Source organism: Protopterus annectens, chromosome 1.part1 (assembly GCF_019279795.1).
Source record: "Protopterus annectens isolate FY-2018-M chromosome 1.part1, PAN1.0, whole genome shotgun sequence".
In the NCBI taxonomy this organism is placed as follows: domain Eukaryota; kingdom Metazoa; phylum Chordata; order Ceratodontiformes; family Protopteridae; genus Protopterus; species Protopterus annectens.
The window spans coordinates 386,485,588-386,501,811 of NC_056726.1; positions in this window are offsets into that span (position 1 = coordinate 386,485,588).

Genomic DNA, 16,224 nt, shown 5'->3' on the forward strand with positions numbered 1-16,224 from the left:
TTTGAGATTTGATTTATTCACAAACACATACCTGGGAAAGGCAGGCACAGATTTACTAGCTATGCCCTCTTCTGCCCAGACTATAAGGTAGTTATCACTGCCACCAGAACTCCTTATCAGCTTCTATAGCCCTTAACAAAGGGTGTCCAATCCTACTGTGTAATGTTACTATTAATCCAAATGATAATTTGACCAAGACGTGCAAGGCAATTTAGGAGTGGCCTGTACAGTGTCACCAAATACATATGCAAGTACTCTAAAAGCTTAAGTATGTTTCACAAATATCTGCCACAAAGATATGTGTAAATATATTTAATAATAAATAATAAAAGAGCAAGACAATACTCAGTAAATCAACACAGTAACTTCAGAGTTCAAAATCACAGGAAACATTTAAACAACCTTGCAGGACAGTCTCAAATAAATACAGAAAACATCTAAACTAATCTTTACTATATTCCTATCTATATATAAAATAGTTACTATGCCCTAAAACAACTTACTTACACCAAGGCAAATGCAGATGGTGATGATGAGTGGATGTTCTTGTTAGGTCCCAGACAAAATACAAAATGCACAGTCTCTCTCTGAGAGAGTTCTTAAATTAATAATTAAATATTACTGCTAGGTTAGCTTGGATGGCATCACTTTTTGCCACTTGACTTCGTTTCCCAGGCTAAGCCCCCCATTGTTGCATTTGACATCTCTTTGTGAAAAATACATATCTCTCAGATGTTTGCAGATCATGGAAGTCATAAAACAATAAACACTTTTACATTTTAAACCTAGTAATTACTTCTCTTTCAAGACAATACAAAAACTTCTATCTCTAGACATTGTGTCTGCTTCTGCACTGGAACTGAGAGATAACATCTCTTGTTTATGACCCAGCTATAAAGTAACTAAACCTCAACTGTTCTTAGGTTTTGCAACTTAATCTTTTATGTTTCAGTAAGTTACACTGTGGACACATCTCTGAAGCTCAGTACTGCACAAACCCTATTCAACACACACTTTTGTATCAGAAATTTAATATACACACAACATACAGTTCTAATACATATCATTATTTACAAAATTCCAGACAGCTGTGCTGGCAATATTTGCTTCTGTCACACTTCTATATAAATCATATCAATATTCACAAATGACATAGAATTATTTACAGGCTTCCATATAGCTGGGCTGGCAGTGTGACATCCCTCCCCCCAAAAAAAACTCAAGCTAGTTTTTCAAGTGACCCTTGAGAAAGGTTGCTTGAGAGGATTGACTATCTGGGAATACCTCACCCCATTCTCAGTCTTGAGAGCACATCTGCATTGGCATTGCTAACCAGACTGTGGTGCTACATTGTCATATTATATGCCTGCAACCCTAGACTCCACTATAACAATTTAGGATTTGGCTGGTTGGCTCCCTGTAGTCATAGATCCCCCTCAGACTCTTCCTGCCATTCACTGCAAATACTCAGCACAAGGGCCTCCCTATCATGGTAAAGTTTCATCATGTTAACATGGTACAATTTGTGCCCTTGTCTCCTGTCTAGCAGTTCTACCATGTACTTAATATTACTGACCTTCCTTACCACCTTGTAGGCTCTCTCCCAAGCTGCCTGCAGCTTGTTGTGTCTGACAGGAATGAGAACCATTACCTGATGCCCTGCAGCATACACTCTAGCCTGAGTATTCCTGTCATACCAGACCTTTTTCTGCTGTTGGGCTTCTGCTACTTTCTCCTGAGCCAAGCCCATGAGTTCGCTGAGCCTTGTCCTGAGGTTTAGGACATATGCCACAACAAACTCCTTGTGGGATTCACACTCTCCCTCCCACTCATCTTGAATCACATCTAGAGGTCCCCTCACCCTATGCCCATACAGCAATTCAAAGGGTGAAAAACCTCTGAATTCCTGGGGAACCTTTCTGTTAGCAAATGACAGATGGGGAAAATAATCTTCCCAGTCCCTCTTAAGCTAGTCTACAAATGCCCATAGCATCGTCTTGAGTGTAGAGTTTAACCTCTCAACAAGACCATTAGTCTGGGGGTGGTAGGGGGTGGTCTTTAGGTGCTTCACCCATCAGTGCTTCCACAGACAAGCCAGCAGGTCTGACATGAAATTGGCACCTCTGTCAGCCAGTATTTCTTTTGAGAAACCTACCCTGCTGAAAATCTCTAACAAAGCATTTTCCACCTCTTCTGCCTCAATGCCTCAGGGTATCTGGTAGCATAATCTACTACCACTAGGATATACTTTTTCCCTGTGGAACCTAGGGTACTCAGAGGCCCCACAATATCCATAGCTACCCTCTGAAATGGCTTGTCAATCACAGGTAAAGGCATCAAAGGAGCGTTCACCTTGTCTCCTGCCTTACCTACCTTTAGGCACTCTTCACAGGTCCTGCAGTACCCTGTTATATCTCTGGAAATCCTAGGCCAATAAAAGTTCTGCATAATACGTCTCTTTGTATGTTTTATGCCCATATGACCTGCTAAGGGAATATCATGGGGTATGGCTAGAAGTGACAGGCAGTAGGCTCTAGGCATTACCAACTGCTGCATTCTCTCACCATCTAGCCCTCCTGCAGGGGTCCACTCTCTATACAGTAACCCTTTGTCCCAGTATACAGACTCCCCCTTCCCTTGAAAATCAGGTGCCTCACTAGCTACATCCCTCAGGCCTTGTAATGTAGGGTCTGAGAGCTGAACCTGTCTCAGGTCTCTCTTTATAAACCTTCCCAGCTCCCATTCCACAGGAAGTCTGGCATCCTCTGACAGCGGAGTCCCACAGTCAGCCTGGCTACTACTACTCACCTCTGCCCTTGCAGTCACACTGTCCAAGGGACCATCAGTACTCACAGACAGCTGTGGCTTACTTTCAGTCTCACTGCTTCAGGGTGGGTCCCTCCCTGAAGTAACCACATCACCAGTCCTGGCTGCAAGTGTGCGGTCTGTCTGGATCTCCCCAAGCTACCAGACACACATGTTTGTCTCCAAGCCTGACTGCATATAACTGCATGCACACAGGGTCCTGCATTCTCAGAATCATTCCCTATCAGGACATCTGCAGGGATATCCTCAAACACACCTACTTGCTTGCCTCCTTTTCCACTATTCCAGTCAAGGTGCACCCTAGCCCAAGGTATTTGGAATGCGGTCACTCCTAAAGCTCTGACTGGAATAGACTGCCCAAGAAAGTAGTGCTCCTCTTTAACCATTGCAGGCTTCACAATGGTTAGGTCAGAGACTGTGTCTCTCTTAGCCTCTTAGCAGTGGCCTCTTTCCCATCTACTAAGATAGGATATAACCTCTTGTGGTAGTTTGGTACCCTTGTTGTCTCGAGACAACTTACTGCTGGCATTCTGTCATTCCCATTTACTGTCTCTCCCACCTTTTGTTCCCCACATTGCCTCAGTGGATAACTATATGCTACATGGTCCCACTGGTTGCATTTAAAACATGTAACCCTTAGTCCTGGACATGTACCTGAACTAGTGGCTTCCCCTGCTACTGGCAGATTCTGTTGGAGCAGTCTGGGCTGCCTACCATGGGTTCCCTTAGACCCATGAGATGCACTGGGTGTCTCTTTCCTGTGCAGTGACACCCTGCTTGCTAAGTATAGGTCTCCCTTCTTCCCCAACTCATCTGCAGTATTGCATTGTCTGTCAGCGAACCAGATTCTCATGTCCTCAGGCAAATTGCTAAGGGCTTGTTCCTTCATCAAACGGTCTGCCAACCCTTCAGAAGTAATGACCTGACATCCACTCACCCACCTATGAAATTATAAGTGCTTAGTTCAGCAATATATTGACACACACTTTCATCTGCCATGCGTCTATGCTCATGAAACTTTTTTCTATAAGCTTCAAGTGTTAACATAAAACATTCTAAAAGACAATTCTTTGCCGTATTATAATTTAAGCAATCAGTATCAGATAATTTAGAAATAGCAGTTAGAGCTTTACCATGGAGTAAGGGAGTCAAGAACCATACCCAGAACCCCTGGTCAACATTATACTGTTTACATACCTTTTCAAACATATGAATGAAACTATCAAAATTATCCCCCTCTGTAAATTGTGGGAGAAATGTACTGACATTTTTTGCTTCTGGGATCCAGTTATTCCCTTCTCCATTACCTCCATGACTTTCGCAAAGAGTCAGCATCTCCATTTCTTGTTGCCTCTGCCTCTCATTCTCCTCAGCTTCCAGGTGTCTCAGTTTCTCATTTTTTTCAGCCTCTAGACATCGCAGTTTCTCATTTTCCTCAGCCTCCAGATGTCTCATTCTCTCTGCTGCCTCTATTTCCAAGCGTTTGGCCTCCAGCTCAAGTATCTTTAACTCCATGTGGATTTTTAAGTCCACTGTGGAAAGATTGAACTGTCGATTTTCTGTGAGTTGTACATTCCCAAGGCCAGTCTGATTGTCCTCCTGGTTGCTTTTCTGTGATGCAGCTTTGACTAAAGCTGCAATCCTTTCTGCTTTAGACTGGTTGGCATGCACCAGTCCTTTAGCCTGGCACATCTCAGCCAACTGTCACCTTGTCAGATTGCCATACTCTTCTGCTGACATGCTTGCCTGCTCTTCCTGACTAACTAAACTAACAAAAAAAAAATAAAACAATTGTGATATGAAACTCTGAATCTTCACTGTGTGGTTGATTGAAAGTAAAAACACCTTCAGTGATGACTGTTCATAGGCTACAGGAATTCAATATCCACACCACTACAAGACAGTTAATATGTGATGTGGATATCCCACCACTGACAACCGATTAAAATGTGACTCCCCTGCACTGGCCCAGTAACCAAGGAGCCTCATATTAATTGGCTTGTAGTGGTGTGGATATTGAATTCCTGTAGACTACTTTAATAGTACTCTCTTAAAGGTCCTTAACAGTCCCTACTAAAGTCTAGAGACAAAGCTTATAGTTGAATGTCCTTAACAGTTTTCCACCTATTAGAAAAATTAGGGTCAAGGCAAACTATGCACCATGGCTAAGTAGGGACACTAGAGCCCTACTAAAGCCTAGAGACAAAGCTTGGAAAATATGGAAGAGGGATAACACTAGCCTAGCCAAACAAAACTTCCAACAACTAAGAAAAAAACAAAAAACAAACCAAACTGGATAAAAAGAACTACTTCCTCAAGGTCCAAAACAAACACTTGAAAGACCCCCAAAAGTTTTGGGATGCTATCAGCTCCCTTCTAAAACCAGGGAAAACTACCACTCCAGCCCCTCTTCCGATAACAATACCAAAGACAAAGCATCCCAATTCAATCACTATTTCACAGAATCTATCCGAACTCTATCCTCCCAACTATCCAACAACAACCATACACATATGGCTACCAAATGCTCAGATAACATCCCCTCCTTCATTCTTTCACCCGTTCCCACTGCCACAATTAAAAAATTCCTCCTAAATATGAAACTAACAACCCTTGCAGCAGACAGTCTACCTGCAGACTTCCTAAAATTGCTGCCGAATCCCTATCTTACCCAGTCTCTATCCTCATCAACCGCTCCATAAAGGAAGCATATATATCCCCCAACTCTGGAAAGTTTCTTACATTCTTCTTCTTCATAAAGGTGGCACTTCTTTCGACTTCTCAAATTACCATTCTATTGCCATTCTACCCCCCTTATCTAAACTGCCTAAAAAATGTATTCACTCTCAAGTTATGGAATTCCTAAATTCCCACAATCTTCTCCCCTCTACACAACATGGCTTCCGGCAAAACCATAGTACAACAACTGACCTTCTGTCTTTCACCAACTTAGTCAACCTACATAGAAATAACAATAATTTTCTATCCACAATATTTTTAGATCTCTCCAAAGCATTTGACATGGTCTCACACTCCAAACTACTAGACTCCCTGGACTCCCTATATTTTTGCCCCTTCTACTATTGCCTGGTTTAAAAGTTATCTGTCACACAGGCAGCAATCAGTCCAATGGCAAGGCACATAATCTCCTTTACTCCCAACTACAATAGGCATACCACAAGACTCGATATTAGGCCCACTTCTTTTCTCCATATTTACAAACAATCTACGCACCTCCACCCAACATGCTTCACTTATACAGTATGCTGATGATTCGACTCTCATCTGTTCAGCTCTATCCCATTCCACTCTTCAACAATTCACTCAAGAATCCTTCAGTTCTGTGGAAAGTTGGATAACTGATATTCAACTAATCCTAAACCCTAACAAGACCAAATTGCTACTTTTCACCCCCAATAAATCTATAGCTACCCCTCTGTCCCTTACAGTCCCATCCAAAAATGGCACCATCATATTTCTCTCCGAACACACCAAACTCCTCAGTAGCGAAATCGACAATAACCTCCTCTTTGATGTCCATATCTCACAAACTGTAAAAAAGGTCCATAAAAAAATGGGAACCCAGTACAGGCATAAACAATTTCTCTCATATCAGACAAGACTTACCTTAGCCCAAACTCATCTATTGTCCACCCAAATGTATGCCGCACCAATTCTTACCCAAGTCAGAAAACATGATCTTGCCAGGCTGGAATCATGCTATAATAAAATTGCTAGGTTTGCTTAAAACTCCGCTTTCTGAAGCCATCACTGTGAATCTCTAAGGAAGCTAAAATAGTTAGAACTTCCCCAGCTACTCAAGTTCCATCAGTAAGTCATTGCCTATAATATAGTCAGATATCCTGAGAAAACCCCAGCACTAAGCATGTTACTCTCCCCCTACAGAAAAAAATCATCCTCTCTGCTATAGTGATAAATCACTCCTCTGCATCTCTAAGGCCAATAACAATGCAGGGAAAGCTCTATTTTCCCATACCATAGCTCGATCCTGGAACAACCTCCCCCCGTCTCTTACTTCTGCCCACACTAACACACATTTCAGAAATGCACACAAATCATATCTTGTGAATAAATGGCTATGTCCATGCATTATATAAAATTCAGAGCCTCAGTATACTATAGACAGTCCCCACCATATCTACCATAAACATTTTACAGTTAAGTATCATACTGTTGACTAATATGAGTGTTTTCACCATGTGAATTTAGTTTTTGTATCCCATCTTATACATTGCTATCATAATTGTGATTGTATGTGACTTTTATCCCTGTATTTTATATTACTTGTTTCTAAAATTTTTGTTATTTGGTAGGATTGTATGTGACTTCTTATCTCTGTACTTTACTTCACTGATTGTTGATATATGTGCTTTGTACTATCTTGTTTGATTGTAATCTCAGTATGTAGCTCTTCTCCCCAGGCCCGCTGTAAATTGACCTGTGTCCAGTCAGACCATCCAAGTTAACAAATGTAAAATAAAAATAAAAATAAAAAAATAATCCTCACCACTGGCAACAGTGGGGGACATACACAATGGGAGGATGACAAGTACACATTCAGTAAAGTACAATTTCCCTTAAAGAGCACACAGAGATCACAGTCAGTCTGGGGGTGGTTTCCTCCCCCTTTCTCAGGATCCTCAATAAGACTCCCCACTGGCACAGCTATAAAGTTGAGTCCTTAGCCAGGGTTCCAAGCCAAGTCCTCCCAGCACTCTCTCTGTCCAACCAGTGCTTCGTGTCCCTGCCCAAGTTGCTCACACACACACACACACACACACACACACACACACACACACACACACACACACACACACACACTTTGAGATTTGATTATACACAGACACATACCTGGGAAGAGCTGGCACAGGTTTACTAGCTATGCCCCCTTCTGCCCAGACTATAAGGTAGTTATCACTGCCACAAGAACCCCTTATCAGCTACTTAAGGCCCTTAACAAAGGGTGTCCAATCCTATTGTGTAATGTTACTATTAATCCAAATGGTAGTCTGACCAAGACTTGCAAGGCCATTTAAGAGTGTCCTGTACAGTGGCACCAAATGCATATACAAGTACTCTAAGAACTTAAATATGTCTCACAAAGATAGGTGTAAATATATTTAATAATAAATAATAAAAGAACAAGACAATACTCAATAAATCAACACAGTAACTTCAGAGTTCAAAATCACAGGAAATATTTAAAACGACCTTGGAGGACAGTCTCAAATAAATATAGAAAACATCTAAACTAATATTTGCTATATTCATATCTATATCTAAAAGAGTTACTATGCCCTAAAAAACTTACTTACAGCAAGGCAAGTGGAGATGGTGATGATAAGTGGATGTTCTTGCTATGTCCAAGACAAAATACAAAATGCACAGTCTCTCTCTGAGAGAGTTCTTAACTTAATAATCAAATATTACTGCTGGGTTAGCTTGGATGACATCACTTTTTGTCACCTGACTTTAGTTCCCAGGCTAAACCCCCAACTGCAGCATTTGACATATCCTTGTGAAAAATACATATCTCTCAGATGTTTGCAGATTTTGGAAGTTGTAAAACAATAAAACACTTTTACATTTTAAACCTAGTAATTATTTCTCTTTCAAGACAATGCAAAAACTTCTAACTATAGACATTGTGTGCACTTCTGCATTGAAACTGAAAGATAACATATGTTGTTTATGGCCCAGCTATAAAGCAACTTAACCTCAACTATTCTTAAGTTTTGCAAGCTAATCTTCCATGTTCCAGTAGCGTACACTGTGGCCACATCTGTGAAGTTCAGAACTGTACAAACCCTTTCAACACACGCTTTTGTATCAGCAGTTTAATATACACACAACATACAGTTCTAATACATATAATTATTTACAAAATTCCAGACAGCTGTGCTGGCAGTATTTCCTTCTGTCACAGTTCTATATAAATTATATCAATATTCACAAATGACATAGAATTATTTACAAACTTCCAGATAGCTGGGCTGGCAGTGTGACACTTGGTAGATTGTACCCATGTTGTTATAAGGGCCCCATCTGGACCACAGGAGGAGAGGCACCATAACAGGAAGAGCTACCATTCAACTGCTAGGTAATGCGTTAGGCACAGGGGTGAATCACCAATGTATTGGCCCAGAAGATTCCTATATTTGGCACACAAGTTTACTGTGCCACATCTTCCTGCATGGTAGAATTATTCATGGTCATCTATGTCATATTTAATTGAAAAATTTTGTCTATGCATTCAGTGGCAAGGGTATCATTCAGTAATTCTTCCCACTTTTTTGTTATGTGTCGTCTCCCCATTTTTGTTTTTCCAGGTGTCACATGTTATGCCTTGAAACCATGGCTAATGCCATTGGTCCATAGCACACAGGGAACTGCAGAGGAGGGCTTTAATATCACCTTGTCTCAGACATGGATATGGATAGTCAATGAGAAAATGTTTGGCCTGTTCATAGCCCATTTCCATTGCCTTGATGACTTGGGGGGACCTTTCAGTATATGGCCTGCTTCATTCTGCATAACATGATTATGCATCTGTCTGACGACTAACTGGCAGAGCTAGTCACAGGTAGTGGCAGGGAATATCCCCCTCTTTTATTTGTCCCACCAGTGATGATAGTGACAGTGGCCAGCTGACAGCAGCCACAGCAGCATGCCAACCCCTCTGGCATTTTTGTATCTGGTACGTAACTATGTAGATGAAGCAATGCCATCTTAGTCATAATTAGGTGACATGACATTTAATGCATGACAGTATAAAGTTACAAAGATAATACTAGATGCATGCTATGTCATTTGCTGTGTGGTGCATGGACAATTTATACTATATATCAGACATTTATGTAATTAAAAGGTGTTAGCCATCATCTTTTTTAGAGTTCAGTTGTCAGTGGCAAAAGTGTTAGCTATGCTGGCAGATTTTCCATGAGCTGTTAAGGAGTAGATGTTATGTCAAAACTTTAGGACTAGACTCTGACTACTGTGCTCCTGAAGTTGTATTTACTTGCTAAAGGAAAGGTATTTTGTTTTCAGTCATGAAATGTGTCATTGTAGTAGTTATTCTTTTTTTTTTGGTCTCTTTCATTTCTTTCAGGAGCAATAAGTAAGTTTCTCCTGTGAAGCACAGAAGCATGTATAATATGTTATGTATATCTGTTTGTGAACTGTCTTCTGTTGAGGAATCTTGGAAAGGTGTCATACACAATGTCCCCCAAAGATAGTGTTGCTAATATTTCCAAAGATCATGAGCAAGTGCTAGCATGTAAGCTTGATGTTGTGTTGCTCAGATGACAAGATTGCCTGGATGCACGGGAACCTCTTGTTATTAAATGAACATTGGCTGCATGGTTTAGAACTTGACTGAAAGGGTCTACCCCATGATGTGGAAGTCTGATGAGGCCTAGCACGTTTTTTGGAGAGTGAATCCACATGAATGCCTGCAGCACTTTCTTTGGATCGAAGTGGTGTATGGCCTACTCGTTCACCACATATGTGTACATTCCCTCATGCAGACCACCTGTTTCCACAGAGTGTGCGCATGTGTGTGTGTGTGTGTGTGTGTGTGTGTGTGTGTGTGTGTGTGTGTGTGTGTGTGTGTGCCTGTGTGTGTGTGTGTCTGGTAAGTTCTTAATAGTGGATAGATGGAGGCTGAAATGGATACCATGTGTGCAACCATACTGTGCATAAAGATCATTATGGCATCAACCATGACATTCATCATTACCATGTGCAGCTGAATTCTAGCTGCGAGAGATGTCCTTGCCTGATACCCTTGTGCAGAGGCATGCTAGTGGGGACTTGTAATTCAGAAAGGGTTATTTCTTCATACAGAGTTCATGTTATGTACAGGATAAAGATATTGAGCTATGTGGTGCTTCCCCCTTGTTCATAGGTTCATCCTTCATAATTGTATACTGGGCTAACAACTACAGGGGCCTTTTTAAGCCTAGCCGTGTATTCCAGATGAGAATCAAACCCTTTACCTTTTGTCTGTCAGGTGAACACTCTAGCCATTATGCCAACCCCAAACCCCAGATGCAATCTAATCTACCTCATATGTGGATTTGAACCGACATGTATCCTTGATAGATGTATGTTGACCTCTTGCTTTACAGGCTAAGAGACAGCACAAGATTCTGTGATACAGCACATATTATGTAATGTAATTTCCTCTCTACTCTCATTCTTTAAGCCTGTATCACTGACTACAGCGTTATCCACCTGTGATGGGGGTAGGATGCCACTGTCCTGAGGCTGTGCCAGGAGTACGATAGAATGATATCATCACTGACAGCCATTCCGCTGTCTATATCAGCTTGTTGTGTGCATGGCAGCAGGTGATTGATTTTTCTGGTCACTGTGTTAAAAATACATAATGATGAGGTTAGTGTGACCTGTGACAAGTAAATGACTTCTAAGTTAGGATGTCAACAGTGACCATGCACTGTCTGCAGAGGGGGTGCTACAGCTGATATTGATTGAGTGCCCAATGAGAAAACATTATAAAGTTACAGGTACACACTTACCATAGGTAGTACACCTAGACTGAAATTACCAATGGCAGCAAAACATCGACCTTCTGCACTGCCTGTATATAGAAGATGGAGGTTATACCACTTCAAATGATTCCTGAACCCTCCTCTTCCTCCTCTGCACCTGTCCCTGGATGTACTCCTCATCAGCTGGTAAGATATTTACAATGGAAGGCCCACCACTGATGTCACTAGGCTTTATTGTAGTCTCCTTAGCCTTTGCCTTTGCATGTCTCTCCATGTAATTAGCTTTTTTCCTGCACTATGCCAAGATGCATTTCCTTTCCTTTATAGCATTTATGTGTCACATCTTGAATCCATGCCCTTGCTCACTCTGCCTTCTTTGGCCCTCCTTTTCCAAAATGATGTTTTCCATAGGTCTTAAGGGCATCCATGAGGAAATGGGTTCCCTCTAGTGGGCATTCTGTTGCAACCATGTGAAATTCTAAATCTAATGTTACTCCTATATAGAGATCTTATTTAGCATGGATGTAGTGGCGTTTGTTAATCATGGGACTTTGGAAACCATCCACTGTCTTGTACATGTCAGGATAACAGTGATTGGCAGTAACTAAAGAAAAGTGTTACTGACATACAGCAAATATGAGCATAACTTTGAAATGATATAATAGGCAGTGGTTTTAATATGGAATAAGAATATTTAAGAAAATAGAAGGACATGGAACATTAATAGGGAGTGGATGGGTTTCATGTTGTCATTGCCTTGAAAAAAGTGACTAGAGTAGATTTTTCTTTGTGGCACTACAGCTGGGGCTATTATGGCTAGAGTTTGGTGACACTTAAAGGCAACTGTGGATAAAGTATTGTCTTGCAAGTGATGGGAATTGTGTAGAAGTCTATTCCATGCATACCTCTCAACTGTACAGATTTTTGCAGAATGTCCAGATCTTTGCCTCATATTTTTGGTCTGTTTTTCATAAAATTGTGGTTTTCTGGCAAATTAGTGGCAAATCATTAATGATTGAAGTTAGAAAATAATGACAGGCATTTGAGTTTCAGACTTCATACCCATCAGAAAATTCATGCTAATGCAAAACCTATTATGCTATCAACTTTGCAAGTTTGTAAAAGAAATATTTAAAAATTGTCCCATTTTTATTTATGGCTTTGTTCAGCTTTCGTATTCTAAGAGGTTGAGAGATATGATTCCAGGTGACTGGGAAGAAGTGCATAAGCTGACTGGGAAGGAATGGATTAGCACCCTATCAGCTATCCTTGTCAAGGTATTAGGTAATAGAAACTTAGTAGTAAATGATGATCTTGGTTAATGTTTACTTATTTTAAGTATTTATTTGCTTATTTGGTAAATGCATCATGTACAAGTTCCTCTTTTCAGGGGAAATACATGAGCACTGTCAGAAATGTTCTGTGTTGGTAACAGTTTAGTAAATATACCAGACCAAGGTGGGAGTCCTTATGGATTAGGATTTTTTTATGTAAATGTGAGTTTGACAATGTTGGGCAGATGACAACACACTGGTAATGAAATAAATATTCTGAGTTCATATTTTTCACAATTATTAGGGAAGAGGAGATACTAATGCTGTTGGTGTGGGATAGTCAGCTGCATGAGAGATGGCTGAATTGCACCACACCCTATAAATAACATTGGAGATGAAAAAAGGTGGCATAGGAAACAGAGTCCTGTGTAAGAAAGGTGTAGATGCCTTATTATTTTGCATTTGACTGCATTTTAGTAACACTGCAGTTATGCTGTTTTCAAGAAACCCATTAATCTAGACATTTAATGTAGTTCTACACATCATTTTGGAAGGTGGATAACCATTGCTAGAGTTTTGGTTTCTGAGGAACATATTGGTGAACTTGTATTTGTTTCATTACTATATTCACATTATCTGGGCATGTTAGCTTTTGATCAAATTAACTTCCAGATATTTTCACATTTAATTCTACCTCCTGAGGATCAGATACCCCAAAATGTAATGTTGTGGATTTGGGCTTAATTACATTCTGTCCTGACATTTTTACCAAACCCCATTATTTTAGCTTTCATTCACAACTACCTTCTCTTTGCAAGTCACTGAAAGAGATAGTTGAAACCCACTTGGATTATTTCTGTGAGGTAGTGTAGATTAACCACATGGCACAGAAAGTTGAGATATCTACATACTTAATATGAATGATTTTGCCAGTTTTTTTAATGCTATCTGCTGGTAAACAGAGAAAAGAGCCCCTGTCCCAATATCAGACCCTGAGTGGTCCCACTATTTTATTGGATAAGGATTTTCACAGTTGTTTTCCAGTGCCATATTTTCATTTAACTAGGAAAGACATCTTTAAAAATATCCTAACACCTTTGTGTATAATTCACCCTCTTCCAGGCAGTCTGGTAAACTGTGTCAAATACAATCCAAATATTTTATTTTTACTCAAAGACCTTTTTCCATGTGTTTAGTAAAGTGATTAGTCAGTTTAACTGTAGCCATTTCTATGCCATTTGAGTCTTTACAGCCATGCTAGGTTTGTGACAGAGCACTATGTTTAACAAGAAATTGGATTACCTGAAATAGGCCACATTTTGTCAACCTTCGTCAAAGTATGTATGTACGCATGTTGCTTTGTACTTGGAGTAGTTATCCACGCTGAGTATTGGAATTATTTTTCTTATGCATCAGGTACAATGGTTTCTCTCTATAAGACCTGGGCTTATCAATGTTTTTATGAGAGGGTACTATAGGGACCATTTTTTTCTTATAAATGTTGGTGGAAGGTTTTCCATAAATTGTGAAATATTTCTTCACCTTTACAATTATCCTGACTCTTATAACTGTTGATTGACAAGTAAAATGCAATGATATAATATTGTTTGTTGAAGTTATCATGCAAATGTTAAACGGGTCTTGTATCAGTTTATCAAGAATAATACAGAATGGTCATTAGATATACTGGCACTTTCCAGATGAGGGCAGTGGAATAAAAGGTTACTATTACTCTTAACAGGTTTTGCACAACATGTTGGATGGGTGGAGTAAGTTGTTTTGTTGCAGTGCAGTGTATTACATTTGTTTCGATTACATTACTTGAAGGTGACACTTCTTGACCATACACTTGTATAAGTTTCTGAGATGCTTCCTTCCTACATTAGACTCTTGAAATGTGTGGTAATTTAAGGGTGGATTTTGACATTCAACATAACATATCTACTGAGTGCAAAAATGCCAAATAAATGTAGCAATAAGTGTTTACAAACCTTGGAAACTTGATCCACTGATGAAAAACTGTCTGCTGCAAACCATTCAACTGTCTTGAGTTCTTTCTTTCTTTCTTTCTTCATTTATTTATCATTTTAATTAGGTAAGTGTACTGGTCCACAAACTCTTTTTAGACATAAAACAGGCTACTAGGGCAAATATAGCATGCAAATAACAATTAAGTATAGCTTATCAACCAACATATGGGCGGAGGCAAGAGAAAAACATGTAACTCTGCATGGGTATTGAGAAATGGTCAGGAGTCAACCCTCAAACTCTAAATGTATAAGCCAAAGATCTTGCCACTAAGCTACCACTCTACCCAGATCCTTGCTCATAATCACTGCTGAAGACATTTGAGACTCTGGGCACATTTATTATTGCTGGTCTGTGTGGTGTGGTGGGATTTCAGGTAGTGAAGGCCAGCATAGGATTTGCTATGGTGTCGGAATGTATGTTTTTACCTGTTACATGTTGTTTAGTTAAGAGAAAGGCTTATTAGTCAGCATCCAATCCATTATGTTAAAATTTGCTACCTTAATTTCTAAATTAGTTGGAACATTAATCAATTGATAGTAATCCTACACTATATGTTAACTTAGCATAGCCATTAGTATGCGAACAGGGTATGTTAAGGTCTGCTAATATTACTGTTTAGATCTGATTATATTTATTGAACCAGAAGACTGAATAATCTAGTAGAATATTAGATTCATAGATTCATAGATTCATTGACTGTTACTAGGCTAATGACCCGGGGGGGGGGGTCCTTCCTAAACCTATCTAAGTTTTCCTGAAAGTATAATGATGTCCTGCATCCAAATAGGCCATTGAGGGCCAGGCATTTATAATCTACCACTATCCATAAAGGACATGGGTCCCAGGTCAGGTGCAAAACTGGGTAATAGATGAACCTAGCTTCACATGGGTAGGAAGCCTGTTTCATAGGAAGGGCCATCTCTGGCACACATATCTACCTCTCCAGCATGTTCTATTTAAGCCACAGACAAAATTCATGTCCTTAGACCTTGTATTTCTGGTACTCTTTAACTTATAAATATGTAAGAGATTGAGAAGTCTGGAGTTTGCAGATGTCTTGTAAGCTAGGCATCAGCAATCTATAGGAGACTGAGTAGAGGAAAAGGGCTTTAAGGTGCTTTTCATAAGGTGGGTTTAGTAATTCTTGTATTCTTTTTGCAAGGAACCTTTGAGGTTTTTGTTCCACAAAAAAAAGAAAAAAAAAACAAAACAATAAAAATAAAAACTTCAAAACATTACATAAAGTGGGGGGCTTCGCCCCATACCCCCTACTTAAATATAGCAACTCCAAGATCACACTACAATGATAAAAACAGCAAGAAATCTCTTATATGCCATTTCGCTATTTTGCTGTTTTGTGCTTTCAAGTTCGATCAAGATGCATTTGAAGGATTGCGTCTTCGATTATATAATAGGAACCCTGATAATTAGATGACACCACATTTAGAGTAAGATAACTGTACACTGTATAGAGGTTTGCATGAGTTTTTGAATAACAAGAAATTATTGATATTATTTAATTCTTGAGGTAATGTGTTCCAAATAGTAACTAGGAAGTA